We start from the raw sequence: 17,971 nt of genomic DNA, 5'->3' as shown, positions 1-17,971 counted from the left end.
CATTACACAAAAAATAAGACCCAGAAAAGCATATTCACATCAAGATAATTCATTAAGCAGTAGTGTCAACCTGCCCAAGTCTAACAATGCTGTTAGAACAGACATGTGGCTCTGCTTTGAGAAAGACGGTCTGCTGTGGGGAGCAGAAACCTGAAGTTTTAATGCCAAAGGTTTATAGACAAGGTCACCCGTGGATTCTTAGGGAAGATACTAGCAAATCCATTCAGCAGTGGCGTGCACTCTTGCCACTGAACAGAACGAAGAAATGCATGTGCAAGGGGCTTCCTAAGAGTGGGAAAAACTGAATTCTTTCCATGGCAGATTATGTTTGCATTAAGCAATGACGTAGGTTTTTAAAAAGCCATGGCTGTTGTGAACCTGTTTTTAATTAAGGGTGAGAGCAGACCCTTCTGAACGATTTTCCAAGGCAGAGGCTACGGATTCTAGCACAGGAAGCGTGCTGCAGTGTCAGTCCACCACCAGCTGAAGTCTGAGCACCCGGCCCCCCGGCCGCCAGTGAGTGACACTGAACATCTCTTTCCTTTTAAGATCCCTGAAGACTTCATACCCAGAGCTCACTGTGCCGGGCACAGGGCTGTGCAGTTAACACAAAGCTCCTTGACTACAACCCTGTGTGATGAGACTGGCGACACTGCTGTGTCCATCTTACAGATGGGAAAACGGAGATACAGAGCTTTCAAACTCTGGCAACTAGGATCAAGGTCAATTCCCATCTGCCTCTGTAGCTCACGTGCGTCTCCACTTCCGAGCCCATCACAGACTCACCTCGGGGCATCCACTGTGTGGACAGTGGTGACACAGAAGCACACGGAACCCTGAAGCCACCCCACCTGGAGCTGCCCTAGTCAGGACTCTGGATGCCTCCTCGTTTCACTGAGCCAGGATTCTCTGGGACTGGCAGTCAACAATGTACCAAGTGCTGTACTTCCTCCCCGCTGCCGGGGGTTTCAGGGCAAAGGCCACGCCCCCACCCCTGCCTCCGTCTATAGGAACAGAAGTAGGAGCGAGCACGCGCTGACACTCTCCATAGTGGCAGGGGCCGGACCTTACGCTGCAGCGGCGCGAGCTCGTCTACTCCTCCCAGTCTACGGGCTGAGAAAGGTGCTAAGGTGCTGCTTCTGTCCTCAGTTTATGGAAACGGAAACACACTGAGAACGGGCGTGTGGCACGATCGGGGTGGCTCAGTGAGTGGATGGCAGAGGCAGCACCAGACCCCAGCCTGCCGGACATGCAGGAGCCATGGCTTCCCCATGCTGCCAGAGGGAGCCTTCACACACTGCCTGCTGCTCACTGTCCTGAGCCCGTTAACAAAGCTCACACTAAAACCCACAAGGACCGTACGGAGACAGGAGCTGCGGCCGGTTTGTGAAAGCCCACAGTCCCCACTCGGGGAAAGGAAGACCGTGGGCAGAAGGAACAGGAAAGAAACCATGATCTCAGGCATGAATAAATTCAACAAACAAATACATGCAGATTCTATCCTCAAAAACATCCTGTGATAATTATGTAAGGAGATATTAATTTGGCCAACGGGTTGGGGTTCTTAGGGTTAGAGATTGTGTGAAGACAGTGTAACTTCCCTCAAGCCCCTTGAAAGTCTCTTATTTTATGGAAATGTCACCACCTGGACATCAGTACTGTCTTTTGGAGATGCTGTCCTCTGACTTAAGTCTGAATTTACTATGGAGCCCCCTTAGGAAGCCTTCTTAGGAGGCTGCCTGTCAGGAGAATTAAATGCAAACTTTTATCTCTCCTTTCCAAATCTCCTCCTTTCAATCACTAATCTCTCCAGGAAAGAACACAACCAAACAGTCCCATTAAGTAAGAGGTAGATAGGACTGATGTAAACCAGCCCCCCCATCACCGCTGCCTTGAATTAATGGGCCTGCTCCTCACTCCACAATGGACCTTCCCCAGATGACCTTGCCAATCAGCAGATCTCGTGTTGTCTGCAATTTCCAGTGACTCCGGCCACACTCACAGAAGGAATCTGCTCAAGGCATCCAACAGGCTCCCCCTACAAATGACTCTAGAGGCTAACTGAAATTTACTGACATACATAGATCTTTAAAATGATTTTTTTAAAAAAAGGTAAATTACAACATTCCAACTTTGCAAAATAGACTTTAGGTATGTTAAGAAGCGACCGGCCGTTCTGGGCTCCGGTCGCCCTGGTCTGACTGTCACCCTGGGCTCCCTCTGTGCCTGACGGGGGGTGACGGTGCTGGAACAAGCAAGCCCCCGCGTCTCAGCGTCCTAGGTCACAATGCAGAGGCACGATTCACGTCTCCATGTCCATCTTGGGTCGGCTGAGGCTCTTGCCTTTGTCCTTCTTCTAACAGGGCAGCGGTGTCGGAAATCTTGCCGGCCAGCGTGGCAGAGGGTGTGGTGCAGCACGCGCGATACCCTTAAACTTTCTGCCTCCGAGAGTGTGTCTTGCAGACACATCAATCCACCCAGACTCCACCGGCCAAGGCAAGTCAGGGGGTGGGAAGGGAGAGTCGCCCCCGTGCCCAGACGCAGGGTGATACCGCTCACTGTGAGCAGCCCTACTGACGCTGTGATGGGGAGGGAGATGCTGAGGATAAGTGAGAAAGGCCTGCCAGGGTCCCCCGGGACGCACACGTCAGGATGGGGCGTCACTAGAATTCAGCCCAGCATTCTGAAGGCCCTTGCGTCAACTGGGAAACGCGCTGGCCCTGACCGGGGCTTGCTCCTCCAGTAGCCAGACCATCTCAGAACGTTCCACGGGTCTTGGCCTCGGCTATCTTTTGTCCCCACCACGTTTACCTAACAGATGACCGTACCGATTCCCATTGGCAGCCCTTTGTTGTGTAATGAACAGGATGCGGGCTGATGAATGCGGCCACTGCACAGAAAACGTCAGTTCTTTCATTAAGCAAACCTTCCCGAGTTCATTGTATTGAACCGGGGTTTGGGCTATTAGGCTGACACATGACAGAGACAATTCTAGTCACATTGTAAGTGCCTATTCATGTCTGGCAAATTCCGTTTTACACGCACGCACACATTGAGAATTGGGCTCTTGTTGCCTGGGACTTTCTTTTTTTTTCCGCCCTTGGAGTCTATTTTCCTATTTTTAACTGCTAATTTATTAAGAAACATCCCACTTTATTTAAAGAGAGCCTCAATAAGCCTAGTTCAGGGAGAACACAATGGATCCTCAGGCTGAGATTCTGCTCCGCTGGCCACCTGACATGCCTGTTCTTCCCAGATGCACCAGTGTTGACACTCCCTGTCCATGTGTGAAAGGAAAGAAAAAAATATTTGCATGTGGAGTTGGGACACCACAGGCTCTTCTGGCTGCTCACATTTTAAGAGGAAAACATTATTTACAAGCTCAGCGCTTCCGTTAGAGGAAGGGGACAGGGCTGAAGGCATCATTCCAGGAGACAGGCCATGCATGAGCCTGCCTGATGGGGGCAGAAGTTCTCAGGATCCGGGGCCAGAAGCCCAGGCGGCTTTGGCTCCAGCTGCCCCTTCCTCCATGGGTGGTCCTCAGCAACATGCAGCAGCAGACACCAGTGGGTGCCTGCTGGGTGGCCAGCCCACGCTGGGCATCAGGATGTGGACAAGCAGGGTTCAGGTCTGCGGTCCAGCGGGACAGAGGCCAACAGACAATTACACTCAAATGAGCTCCGTGGGATTATGGATCCTGAGTGTAACCACCGTCCTCCGTCTGTTCATTCACCTCGTCTAAGTCACCATCACTGCTGTCTTAGGTCCCTGGGCTACCTCCCGACTGGTCCTTCCTCTTGCCTCCTACAGACTGCAATCACCTCTTTTTAAAAGTGTGAATCAAACCACGTTGCCCTCTTGCTTTTAAACTTCTAATGACTCCCCTCATGATTAGGATAAAAGCCAGATTCTTTGTGGTGGCTTCACAATCTAGCATTTTTCTCCATCTTGCCGTCTATCACTTGGCTCCAACTTCAGCAGGTGTTCTCTGTCCCTTGAACGGGGCAAGCGCATTTGTACCCCAGGCCCTTTGCATTGGCCGAGCTTCTGGCTGGGATTCTCTGTCGTAAGTTGTCTGCATGGCTGTCACCATTCAGGATTTGGTTGAAATATCATCTTCCTCAGAAGCCATCTCTGACCACATATACAATCACTATCAACTTCCTTTTCTTCCTTTATTTCCATGTGAAACAATCTCATGTATTTGTTTCCCTCTACAACTTAAATGTAAGCTCCAGGAGCAATGAGATTTTCTCTAATTTAACCTACCATCTCCGGATTCTGCAGCAGTGCCAGACAGCTAGTTTTGGAGCAGCAAAAACAAAATATGGATAATAAAAATAAGAAGAGGAGTTACTCTTAGAGCAATGATCCATATTTACATACCCCTCATTCCGTGAGATCTTTACCTGCACTAACTCATCAAATCCTTACAACAACAGGAAATGGCTTCTGGTCTGCAATTTTCCAATCTCCTGTCTGCAGATTAAATTCTGACCAAGATTTTCAGTGACTGCCTGTGACCCTGCCTTGACCCTGACAGGGACATCAGTCCATGTGCAGACAGCAGGTGGTTCTAAGATCTGTCCTTGGCTGTACTAGCCTCACTTACATGCCGGACGAGCCATGGTCAGAGCAGCATCTTTCCACGCTTCTAGTGTGTGAGTGTGTCAGCCGCTCAGTCGTGTCTGACTCTGCGACCCCACGGACTGTAGCTGGCCAGGCTCCTCTGTCCATGGAATTCTCCAGGCAAGAATACTGGAGTGGGTAGTTATTCCCCTTCTCAATTTCATTGCAGGCAGATTCTTTACCATCTGGGAGAAGCACCCAATTCTTGTATGTCGCAAACCCCGAAGTCAGGACATCAGTTAATAAGGATTAGATGAGGACTCTGGTCCAGAAACAACCCGTGCTGCCCCTTCTTGAAGCTTTCCCTCAAACAGCCCAGACACATGGCTCCCACCCGCTCCCCACCCTCTGCCACCCATCTCTTTCAAGAGAGATTTATTACAGCGCTGTCAACACAATCCTACCTTTACGGAAAAAGATAAAAATAAGAAACACCTTACAAGAAGACGCTGTGGAGAATGCTAAATCATAAATGTTTGATAAGAAATGGTCAAATCCAGACAAATAACTGTTCAATCCCACTTTGTATTAAGCAGATAAAGTCATACAGAAAATCAATGTGATGTATTGAAAAGGGAGGGGAAAAAAATGCCAAGCTTGGGGATTGGGCTACACGGTGTTATGAAGTGGTTGCTTTATAAGAGATTGCTTATAATATGATGACCACATAAATTTTTAAAAATAGGGTGCTGATTACTGACTTGCTGACCTGTCATTTGTGATCCAGCCCTCTCTTCTGCTTCTCCTGCTCCTGCTGGAGACAATTCCTGGGGTGACACACGTATTCTCAGGGGAGGCAGTAGAGAGGAAACTGGTGCCACTGTTCGAAGGGACACTGTGGCAATTCCTATGAAACCCATCAGGTCAAAGATGCTCACGACCTGTGCTCCAGCGCATCTGCTTCTGGAAAGTCACCCTTGTGATAAGAAACACATACGCAGGCGTGCTCATCACCAAATCATGTTGAAAAGCAAAACAGACTCAACCTACATGTGTCGAGAGAGGAGTGGATGAGGGAATGACAGGACCCCATAAAGGGGGCTATTATGTAGTCACGGCACACCGGGCAGCCACACTACCTATGCAGGGAACCAAATGAGCTCTAAGACGTCACCGCACGCAAACAGCAAGGTAATAAACAAATGGTATTCAGTGGTCTTGGCTGCATGTACTTTTTAAAAAGCTATGTATTATGGGCTTCCCTGGTGGCTCAGACAGGAAAGAATCTGCCTGCAATGCAGGAGACCCACGTTCAATCCCTGGGTTGGGAAGATCCTCTGGAGAAGGCAATGGCTACCCACTCTAGTATTCTGTACACGTATCTATATCTGCACACATATCAGTATCAAATATATATATATATCTACACACACACACATATATATACAGCACACATATTTGTACCTGATGGTAAACATGTAGGAAGTTTCTGGAAGAATCCACAGCACACCTTTAATAGGTGGTTTCTTTTGGAGAAAGCTTAGGAGATGAGGGACAAAAGAAAACTTTGTTTTTAAAATGTTATCAAAGGTTTGAAATTTCACCATGAGCTTCTATTGCTTTTACTGTTTACTTCCCCCAAGTGGAGTGGCAAGCGGCAATAAGAACAAAGTGATGGGAAATGCTTTCCCAGTATTTGGAAACCCTGGTTGGTTTCGTGACAGAAGATGCGGGGAGCTCTGGGTGTTCATCACTACATCTCCAGCCCAGGACCTCTCCCGCCAGAAACCGAGAAGTCCATCTGGAGCCGCCTCCTGCACTCAGGGGCCTCCTCCACCTCCAGGGAGAACATCAGTGCCTAGGATTTCCTTTTGTTTCCCCCAAGCCCACCCCAAACCTCCTCAAATAAACGGAAGGGGTTTCTGCCACAGATGTGGGACCTCCGTGTGCAGAAGTGCATGGTAAGGGGTTGGTTCGCGGTGGCCAATCTACTTTCAATACTTTCCCTGTAAGGTAATAAGCTCCCTCCTGCTGATCGCATTATTTTATATAACCTGTAATTAAATAACAACAACAAAAAAGAAGAAGCAGAGTATACAAAAGGCAACAGATGGGGGAAAGGGCCTTCGAAACAGAGGATAATAACGCTTGCTAAAAAGAGTAAACGCTGGCACACAGAAGCTCAAGAACTCCCATGTCACCATGGAGAACGATGTGCTTGCTTGAGGTGAAATAATAGGAGATGAAGGTCAATTAATGATGTATCAGCGAGCCTAAAAGAGGCAACTGTATTGCACACACAAACGGTGCATTGAGTTCCTGGTGGGGATGGCCCTGGGGAGGAGAAGGCAGCTCACGAAAGGGAGCTGGAGGCCTGGTGGTTTGCTCTCTTGAAATAAACATCTGAGAAGAGTCAGGCTGTACGTCTAAATAAGCAGAGAGACTTAGACAAATGAAAATACTTTTCCCAATGTATCTTTGACTCGGCGCTTTCCATCCTCATGGAGGCAAAGATCAGATCAGTGTGATTTTTTTTCAGATGCTTTTGGGTGCTGGGGAACTAGGAGAAAAGATCCCTTTAGACAAATAAACAGAATTCTCCTGCCCAACCTTCTGGAGTAAGTGATGCATAATTGTACTCAAGAACCATTTGATAATTGGTTAAAACGAGGGCTTGAAAGATATTTTTCTTACATTGCACTTTTCGCCAGACTAGTCAAACCTTGGGATGCGTGAGAAGCCCCTGGATGGCTGGCTGATATAAACTGTCTGGATCCCATCGCAGAGGTTCTAAGTCAGGAGGTCTGGAGTGGAGTGGGGGCAGGGCGGGGCATGAGAACCTGCAAGCCCAACAAGCGCCCCGGGGGGTGGGGCCCCCACCGCTGGGCCGAGGACCAGGCTTCGAGAGTCACCAGTGGTCACAAGCTTAGACTGTGGTTTGAATCCTTAGCTCTGCCACTTGCTCATCTGCACTTTAAGTGGTCGGGTCACTGTGCACCATGCAGAGGCTGAGTGTGCTTGTGCTTGGTTAAATAGCATTTCCATAGAATTTAAGTCCACCTGGAACCTCAGACTGTATCTGGAAGTGGGGTCTTTGCGGATATAATTAAGTTAAAACAAGGTCATACTGGATTCTGGTGGGGGTAAATCCAATGACTGGTGTCCTCTTGAGAAGACACACCAATTTAGAGGGCAGAAGGTGGTGTGAGGTCTGAAATAGAGAACAGAGTTATGCCAACATCAGCCTAGGACCATCACTCTTGTGAGGATTAAATTACCGATCATGTACCAAGTGTTTAGAGTAGGGCTTGGCACATAGTGAACATTTAACAAAGTTGAAGTTCATATCATTTTTTGGTTTTATCAACACTTTTCTTTGTTCTATAAGAGTATAAAAACTTTCCCTTGGATTAAAAAAAACAAAAAAATCAATACTCTAGAGAAGAGTATGAAGTGTGGGTTCTCAAGGAGGGGTGATTCTGCTCCCTGGCCAAGGGATGTTTGAGACTCTCCACAGAAATTTCTGGCTTTGCAGGACTTGGGAGGGAGGCGGGGGCTGCTGTCATCTAAGTGAGTAGAGATGTGGGTTGCTGGTAAAGATCCCACAAAGCACAAGAAGGCCCCCATGGCAATGAGTTACCAGAACCACAAGTCAATAGTGTGAAGCTGAGACACTCTGGTACCAGGCAAACACCAAAGTTGCCTGGCCCTTGAGTCCTGCCTCCCAAGAGTGTCCAGCGCTACACAATTCCTCCTGGCCAGAACGATCACCAACATCCACCCTCCCCACCAAAGCAAAACGGAGCAAGCCATAGCAGTAAACAACAGCGCCAGCAACAAAGCAGGACTGGAGCCCTTCTCTGCTCCGCCTCCCAGGCTACAAAGGCCACGTGGCCCCCGTATCCTCCGGGAAACACAGGCTGGGAAAAGCAGGAGGGGTCCCGGCCGGCCCCCAGGCCCTACCTGCGCCAGGCAGAAGTGAGTGCGCTGCGGGCCCAGGGCAGCCAGGGGTGCAGCCATCAGGGAGGAAGGACAGTAAGGACCCCGGTCAAGGACCCCGGCGAGCGGAGCCGGGGTGGTGATGATGGGGATGACCATCGGGGCAGATCTGAGGCCCTGGGTGACGCAACTCAGTGACGGCAGGACACGGGGTGGGGTGAGGGGCTGCCAGTATGTGCTTCCGGCGTCTGGGCCGCGTGGGTGGACGAGGGGAGGTGCCGCTCGTATACTCAGAAAGCACCAGGAGGCCTGATGATCTGCTGATCAAACGCGCGCAGGAGCCCAGAGGGAACACGTGGACCAGAAACAAGCTCGCAGGCCCCGGCATCCCGGGACCGCGAGTGCCCGTGACTGCCTCACGGGCCGCTGCGCTGGGCGGCGTCCACATCCTCTCTCTGCGCGCCCTCCTGCTGCCTGCGGAACACGCCAGTCTGCAGGAGACGGAGGAATCTGCTGAAGGCGCCCAGCCCTGGCTTCTGAAGGAGTCAGGTGGAGGGAGGGCCAAGGAGACACACGGGGATGCGCCCTGTGGATGCGCGTCTCCGAGAGGCGACAGAGAGAGGAAACGCGTGTTGGGCCGTGACCGCCCACCGAGAAGGCCTGGTCACGTGACGCTCACGGGCCGCTGCACATCGGGGGTGGGTGTGGGGGCGCAAAGAGGTGCACAGGCACGGGCACACGTCTGCTCACATGGAAAGCAGCAGCAGAACGTCACTCTCCCTCTCAAGCTGATGCGGTACTTCTGCTCCTCCGTCTCCCCATGCGGTGATGAAGCAGATCAGGATTAGGGAAGAATAAGCCACGCTCCCTCCCAACCTGCCGTTGGTGTTGAACAGACCTCTGACTCCATGTTGGTTTTGTTTTCCCCTGGCAAATCAAGGCGTCTCCCCAGGGCTGTGCACAGTGAAGTTTTCAAGACGTGCAAAGACAACCATATTCCAAATCAGAGCGGGTGGGACCCTGAACGGGGGAGCATGGACAGCCCAGGAGTCCCTGAAAAACCGAGCCCGGATCACCTAAATCCAGTCTAACCTCTAAATCAGGTTTCGGATCACAGATTTGTTTACTTTCATTTGGTGATAATTGTTCACAGCAGAACATATCAGAAAATTCTATAAAAGGAACCACAGCCAGGAAATAGTAAATAATTAATCACCCTCCCTCCCAGCCTCTTGCATCTCTGTTGATATAAATGACCGTATAATTCCAAACCCAATTATCACTACTTAGCCGTTCCATTTTGTAGTTAAAATCCCACAAAATTAAAGTGCATCAATTGTTAATGGTAATAGACCAGACAAGGGATTAAAGATTATTTTAATGTTTATTTCCTGTCAAGAGATCTTCTGGCAGGAAACACTGCAGACAAAAGGCGGTACACTCAGATGAGATTCATATATTTAAATCTTCTAACTTCTGAAAACATTATGGATATAACTACTTGTTTAATTTACTCGTTCCCTCAAGATACGGGCTGGGGAGATCAAGCCAACTTTATTATATCAAGTTCTCAGAAAGGAAAGGCAAGCTCTGGAGCATCTAGTAAGCTGGTTTATCCTCAGTGATCACATCAGCTTTGGAGCCTGAGTCCCTGGGCGCTGGGTGCTGCTGACAGAGAGGAGAGGCAGAAGCTCGGGGTGAGGGAAGTGGGTCTCGGGTCCACTCTTGCGCCTGCGACCAGAGGCCTGAGTGGCCACAGGCCTTGAAGCTTCCCTGAGCCTCGAAGCTTCCCTGAGCCTCAGTTTCGCCTTGGTGACATAGCAAGACATAAAAACAAGTGATGAGGACCAGCAGTGCACACTGGACGGAGGTGCCAGAGGCCGGGGAGACAGCTGCGCGAGGCCAAAGTCACCACCAGCTCCCAGCGCAAGCACAGGCACCCTGACGTGCATGCGGCTGCTTTCAAGGTGGTCGCCCAGGTTAACCGTAGATGTTCAGTTAATCTTTCTAGGTCATCACCGAGACAGACACGTGCACACGTGCTCACACACACATGTGTGGGCACATCAGAAAACACAATCACAACATCCAGGGGTCCTTTGAACACAATCTGAGAAATACTGGTCTATTTCCAGAAATCCAGATAATGGCAAAAATAGGTTCCATCCCAATGTCCAATCAATTTACTCAGGATGTAGGTTGAGAGAGACTAAGAAGTTCAAAGGCAATAAACAAACAAACGGGGAGGAGGAATGGGCAAATAGATTGTTTGATAAGACAAAAAAACTAACTGCTCACCTAAAATTACTACTTAGATCCTGGAGAAAGACTCTAGAATATAAAATACGTGATTACATACACATATAAATAAGAGAGAGGGAGGAACCAGGGGGCAGGATGGTTGGATGGACTGACAGATAGATAAAAACAAGAATTGCTCACCTAAAATTACTATTTAAATCCTGGAAAAGTCAGAATCTAGATAGAACTTGAGTCCCTCTTCCCAAAGCACTGAGTGTATTGTTTTACCTGTTAATTTCTGCCACCTTCATTTGAATATAAAAACCATGAGGGCAGAGTTAGCTGTGTGTTCACTGCCATATTGCTAGAATGTAAAATAGAGCCTGGCACACAGTAGGTGCTTGATAAATATCACTAGAGTAGACCGTGAGAGTAACTGTATGATCATTCTGTGTCTGTGAAGGAATTCCCGCCTCATGAGTCTCATGTCAGTATATTAACCTGGTTTACTATTAATAGTAGGGGGCTTGGAAATGAGGTAGGCTGAGAAGCCCTGCCCAAACCACACACCCAGATGCAGGGTCAGAGCTCGTCTGAAATCACGTTGGCTGACTCTGCACCCAGGGCTCATTCCGTGACGTCACTCTGGCCTTTGGAGAACGTCCCTCCATCTGAGGATGAGGGAAGGCACTTTGCTTAAGAAGCAAAGAGATGACTTACAAGGAAGTTTCTGCAACAGTTTGAGTTCCCAAAGAGGGTGTGACCTAGGGCTTAGGCTACTCAGTGGAAGTGAAAGGATACTGGGGAAGTCAGCCATCATGACCACTATGCTTACGTGGTAAAATATACAAGGCACGAGGAAATATCAAACTGGAGTTCTTATCTTTAAAAGGACACTGCCCGTCTCATGTTCGATGTAAGTCAAGTCATTATGCTGGACAACCGTAAACTTACAAGGCACTGTCAATTATATCTCAATAAAACCGGAAGAAAAAAAATAAAATTTAAAATAAATATATATAAATAAAAAAAATTATGCGAAATCAAAAATACAGTGTTCATAATGAGAACCTACTGTTTAGCACAGGGAACTCTACTCAACGTTCTGTGGTGACCCAAACGAGAAGAAAATCCATTTATGTATGGATATATATGTATGTATATGTACATGGGATATGTATATGAATATGGGATATATGTATACGTATAGCTAATTCACTTTGCTGAACAGTAGAAATTAACATTGTAAATTAACTATACTGTAATAAATTTTTTTTTTAAATACAGTGTTTAAACTATAAAAAGGCTAACTATCTAACAATGGTTAAACAAAATACAATTCATTCATATGGTACACTCTTAGTAAATCAGGAATTTCTCTAAGCAATGTTTAGTGACATGAGAAATTATTAAGAAAAAGAAAATATATAGAGAAAATATATACGTATATATACACATATACACACAGATTATGTTTTTTAAAATGTTTAAACTTTTAAACATTTTAAAAGCTTAAACCCAAATTTGTTTTTTAAAAAGTCATCACGTGGAGGAGAGAAAAAAATAACAAAATATTAAGAGCAATCATCTTAGGGCAGTGGAGTTAACAGAACTTTTAAATTTTCTTCTGCCTAAGTGCCTAAATTTTTTTTCCTCCTCTTTCTACCATGTGTACTATTGACTACATATTCAAAAAAAAAAAAAAACTTTTTCAAAGTAACACACGACTCTTGATAGAAGAGAGAGGGGGGGAAAAAAAGTTCAATCAGGCCTTATGCCTGGGTCCAGTCAAAGTATTTACTTAGCTCATGAGTTAACAAAGATTAAGAAATTCATGGTCTAATACATACATATATAAAAGAAATATGTGCCTATCTACGAACTCTGTTTTCATTCCAGAAAAGTAAGACTCTAAAAAGAAAAGGACTGTGGCATCTTGTCCCCAGCACCCGCTTCTTGAGCATGATGAACCCTCAGTCCTGGAGGGAGGGAGGGGGCTGGGAGTCCTGGTGCTCGTGGCTGGGTGCTGACCCCGCGAGCAATTGTCATGGGGACTCGAAGGGAGACCTCGACCAGGCTGAGAAACGGTTGTGCCCTGGGCGCCAGAGAGGAGGGTGAGCCGCTGGCGGTCTTCGTGATTCATCGCAGCTTCCTGTACAGCCCCTTGTAGCATCCGCGACTGCATTTGGTGATCATGGGGCACAGCTTCCAAACATGCTCTAAGTAACTCAGAACCTTGCTCTCAAGTCGCCTTCTGGGCCTGGCTTATCGTGAGGGGCTTGGAGGTATTTCCTTTAAAACAGTCCCAGGAAAGCCAGCCATACATTCATCAGATACCTGATCTCCACAGGAAATAATCACCACAAGAAAGCAAAGGACGAGGGACTTCCCTGACGGAGCAGTAGGTAAGAATCCTCCTGCCAACGCAGGGGACGTGGGTTCCACCCCTGGCCCAGGAGGATCCCACACACCACGGGCCAAGGAAGCCTGTACACCGCAACTACTGCGCCCCTGCACGAGAGCCCATGAGCTGCGACTCATGAAGCCCTCGCACCCTAGAGTCTGCGCTCAGCAGCAAGAGACACCACCGAAATGAGAAGCCCACACGCAGCAATGACGAGTAACCCTGCTCGCCACCAGAGAAAGCCTGTGCTAACAGTGAAGACCACAGCGCAACCAAAAATAAATCAAAAAAAAAAAGGGAAGAAAGCGATTGATGAGGCTGACCATCTCTGTGCCTGGCATTCTGCCAGCCATCTCACCTGCACAACATCTAACTCCATCAGGTACAGTAAATAAGGCTTCCCATTTTAAAGGTGGTAAGACTAAGGCTCAGGAAGAGTAAGGTTGGTTATGACTCCCACCACTTTGGAGTAAGCCCGATTTGTACTCAAGGGGGCCTGATTCCAGAGCTCATTTCCTACCTGAACCAGTGGCTGGAGAAGAGGAGAACCAGAGAAGGCTGGATGCGGCCTGGGGAGGTGAGCTGGGTCTCTGCAGGTGGAGGAACAGAGGGTCTTGGGTGGGGGAAAAGAAGGAATTGCCCAGCAGGTACCGGGTAAAGACAAGAGTCGAGCCCTGGGCCTTGGACGAGCACCAGGGGTACCACCTGGCATCCCTCCAGCCCATCTCTGATACCCTCTTAACAATCTGCTCACACTTCCAGGGACCCGCATGGCTTCCCACCTCCAGGGGACTTGTTCTCCTGCCAGAGTAAGACACTGAATAGCTGCCTGTATTCAACCTGACATCCACAGATATTTAAGAGTCTAATTCGATCGTTACATTTTTTCTGTAGACACAAAGGAACCGCAGGCTTCCGGCACCTCGGGGCTCCCTCTCGCATTCACCGTGCCCGTTTAAGCGTGCTGGGGAGGGATACACACGAAGCAGGGCCGTTTAACTAAAGATGCTGTACAATGGGGCTACTTCGCTGCCTGACAGTGCAGGAAACCTTGGTGGATCCTAACACCAGCCAAGAGATGCCGGCCACCGGGGCTGCGGTGGCGTCCAACTTGCTCATGAATATGGTGGCTGAACAGATGGGCGATGGCTCCAGCAGCCAAGGGTCTATCAACTGAGCTCAGAAAAGCCAAATCCCCGTCAGTGCCAGGCTTGGGAGACGCTCCATTAAGGAGACTCTCGTCGTTACAACAGTGAAGGATATAAACTCAACAGCCAGCCCACTTTTTCCCCCGCCCCCTTCTCACTGGAAGGCTCGTCATGTAGGTGATGCTATAAGCTCTGAAACTTCCTGTGTGCCTCAGGTGGCTGGCTGGCAGAAATGCACCTTTGCAGGCCAGGTGAGGTTTGTGGGGCGGGCGAGATGTGGCCTGGAAACCCATTCCCTAACCTTTCACCAGGCCTGAAATTTACTGTGAACGTAATTCCTAAAAATCCATGTTGGCCTCTGATTTAAAACCACTAAATCCGAGTCCCTGAGATTACCTCCACTGTCCTAAGTACATCACTGTGACAACATATGCGAACTGCACGACCTCAGAGACGAGCGCGGACAACCTCCACGTGAGGAATGCGCCGAAGCTGGCTGTCCTTGGACCCACACCACTGAGGCTTTAGGGTCAGGCTGAGGCACTGGGAGAACGCTACCATCTCACCAGCGGGCTGACGCTGTGCCCGGCTCCCGTCGTGGTGGACGACAGCAGCAACAGTACCGGGACCCTGATTTCACACAGGCGACAAAACTGCAATCTGTGTTCACTTGGGACGCGCGTGTTGTCTCCAGCTGATGGAATTTAAGGAGGAAGTTATCTGCAAATGTACGGAAATGAGTATGTTTTTCTGAAAGACAAAATACTACTCAGCCGTAAGAAAGATGAAATAATGCCATTTGCAGCAAGACGAATGGACCTATGAAATAATGCCATTTGCAGCAAGACGAATGGACCTAGAGATGATCATACTAAGTCAAATACCATATGATGTCACTGATAGGTGGAATCTAATGTTTTTTAATTATACAAATGAACTTATTTACAAACCAGAAACAGAGTTGCAGATGTTGAAAAATAAACTTATGGTTACTAAAGAGGAAATGTGGGGGGAGGGGGCGGGATAAACTGGGAGCTGGAGATGAACATACACACACTATTATACACGTGCTCAGTCGCTCAGTCATGTCCAGCTCTCTGTGACCCCGTGGACTGTAGCTCACCAGGCTCCTCTGTCCATGGGATTCTCCAGGCAAGAATACTGCAGTGGGTTGCCGTTCCCTTCTCCAGGGCATCATCCCAACCCAGGGATGGAACCTGAGTCTCCTGCATTGGCAGGCGGATTCTTTACCACTGAGCCACCTGGGAACGACCAGCAAGGACCTACTGTACAGCACAGGGAACTCTGTTCACTATTTTGTGATAACCATATGAGAAAAGTACCTGAAAAAGAATAAACAAATGTGTATGTATAACTGAATCACCTTCTGTACACTTGAAACTAACACAACATTGTAGATCAACTATAAGCCAATAAAATCTTAAAAATAAAAGAGTACTGAGAAGATATACACATCTTTTCATCTCCGAACTATGCCTTGAATAAACTGAAGAAACACTGTGGTCACTGTATGTAGTGATACATTAAAAGGGACAAAAAAAGATCATTTTTATACAACTCAGCCAAACGATTTTTCTTCTCCTTTTTTTAAAAAATTCATTCATTCTTCCTGTTTCTTTTCTTTCTCATCCTCCTTCCCTCCTTCCTTAGAGCGCCAGGATCACTCAATTCCCCTGACTGTCCATTAACGGGACCTGTGAGATGGGGACAGAGGGTACCTGTCAGGTTTCCCTACCGGTTAGATGAGATGATGGGTGCGCCCACTTGGACACTTTGGACTTTCAACAGATAAAATGATCGTGTTAATGGCAACAAAGTTATTTTTACTGAGGTCAGAAGTGGCCACACACAGGAAACAAAACAAAAGGACCAGTGGTAGAGGAGAGGAAAAGAGTGGGAGGGGTAGGGCAGATCAAGGTCGTGTGATGACAGACAGGGGAAGAGCTGGGTGAAAAAAATGAACAGGGCAAAGTCAGCCTAGCAAATAAGCCAAGGCCACCCAAAGGACAATAAACAGGGGCCTTCTAGTCAAAGCTTGTTCTAGCAGGGGAGTCAGCTACCATCGGGGGCGTTGGGCAGAGGCTCAGAGGCAGACAAGGAAGAGGGCACATTTTCTAATAGGAAAAGGGAAGGCTTCAGTGTGTTATGATTGGAGGCCGTCAGCCTGGGGAAGCGGGGGGCAGAACAGCTAGGAGCGTGACATCCTAGGGGCTTGGTTTGGGAGCATATCTGGTTTTCTCTAGCTGGTCCTGAAGTTGGAAGTAAGGACAGAAATTAGCAATGCTGGGTGTTACTGACCAAGTCCTGACCATTTCTGGCTGACGGCTGCAGAGGCTGCAGGTCAGAGGTCTATGATCAGATACGGCCTGGCCATTGTCCGTTTGTATACTCAGTCTCTCATTAGCAAGACCATTTAGTGACCCGTAACCGTTTACCCCAAAGCTGTCCAGGAAAAAGACTGTGATGAAAACTCTTCCCACAAGCAGCCTGTGCAGGGAGACTGGCTGGACCACCCACAGTGCCTCCCGACCACAAGGGCACTGAATTCTCAGAAAACTCCCCACAGCCTAGGAACAGACTCCCCGTCGCCCCCAGCCTTCGTACGGGGGTACGCGTGAATTTGAGAGGAAAAAGGTGCTCTGGCGTCCTACAGAAATAGCCATTTTTCATACCGCTCCTGGGAGGTGGTAATTTATTCAGGCATCTTTCAACATACTTCCTGTCTGATGATCTTCTCTCAGCCTTCATCTTCTCCAAGGTGCCGCACACCTGTCCTGGGTGAATAAGTGCGGTGTGCGGATAGGAGGGTCCAAGAAGCTGGATGAACAATGGAAAAGACTGCGCTAAAGCAAATGGAGAAGAAAAGCTCACTGTTCATGTGAAATTTCTGCCAAAGTGACTACTAATGTTGCTCTTTAGAAAAACAGCAGTTTTAAAAAAAAATCTCTAGGTCTTTATAGAGTTGGAGAGGAAAATAGTTGGGATTTCCCTAAAGCAGGAAAAACTTGGTTTCATGTCACCAGCCTTAGCCAATACACGTTTGGTCTATGTTCTAGAACGTTCTGTTTTGGATCTAGGGTTTAAAGCCAGGATCTTCCACTTAGCAGACAGGTGATCCTGAGGTTCACTTGTGATTATTTTGAGGCAGAAGGGAGGTGACATTCTAAGGGCTGGTGTGGGGACTAGAGCTTAGTGAGCACAGAGGAAATATAGCTATGATTTTTTAAATGGGGAGGAATAGGCCTGCTCTTAGAGAATGGAAGCAGGGAAGGTTTAATGCAATGCAAATTAGGCCAAAAAGGCAGGCTGAAATTTATCTCCTTCCCTAACAGATCCAAAGGTGCTCTGCAAAGTATCTGATTACATGTTGAAAAGGGACCATTATTCTACAATCCTGTGATTTGTGTAATGATGTATTTGTGCAGAAAGTCTGCAGGGGGTCTTTCCGACCTAGGGATCGAACCCTAGTCTCTCTTGTCTCTGGCACTGGCAGGTGGGCTCTGTACCCCTGAGCCACCTGGGAAGCCCATAAATGTGGAGAAAGGCAGAAGAAATCAGAGTAACCAGCCAGTCTCCAAGGTGGAAAGAGAGGTGAGCCAGACTGTGAAGTGAGCTCTTCAACATGGTCTGCGTGTGCCTGGCTGGCATT

At 48.2% G+C, this 17,971-nt stretch overlaps 1 protein-coding gene across 12 annotated transcripts in view; it reads right to left on the bottom strand.

Moving 5' to 3' along the window:
• The window catches only part of WWOX (WW domain containing oxidoreductase), a 907,382-nt gene that overhangs the window by 451,049 nt on the left and 438,362 nt on the right, over window positions 1-17,971 (bottom strand). The gene's annotated exons all lie outside the window — the stretch shown is intronic.

The sequence above is a fragment of the Bos grunniens genome, chromosome 18, assembly GCF_055505025.1.
Source record: "Bos grunniens cultivar Pamir isolate PY7600 chromosome 18, Bosgru_T2T1.0, whole genome shotgun sequence".
In the NCBI taxonomy this organism is placed as follows: Eukaryota; Metazoa; Chordata; class Mammalia; order Artiodactyla; family Bovidae; genus Bos; species Bos grunniens.
Note: the sequence above shows the minus strand (reverse complement) of the source record. Positions and strands in the feature narration are given on the sequence as shown.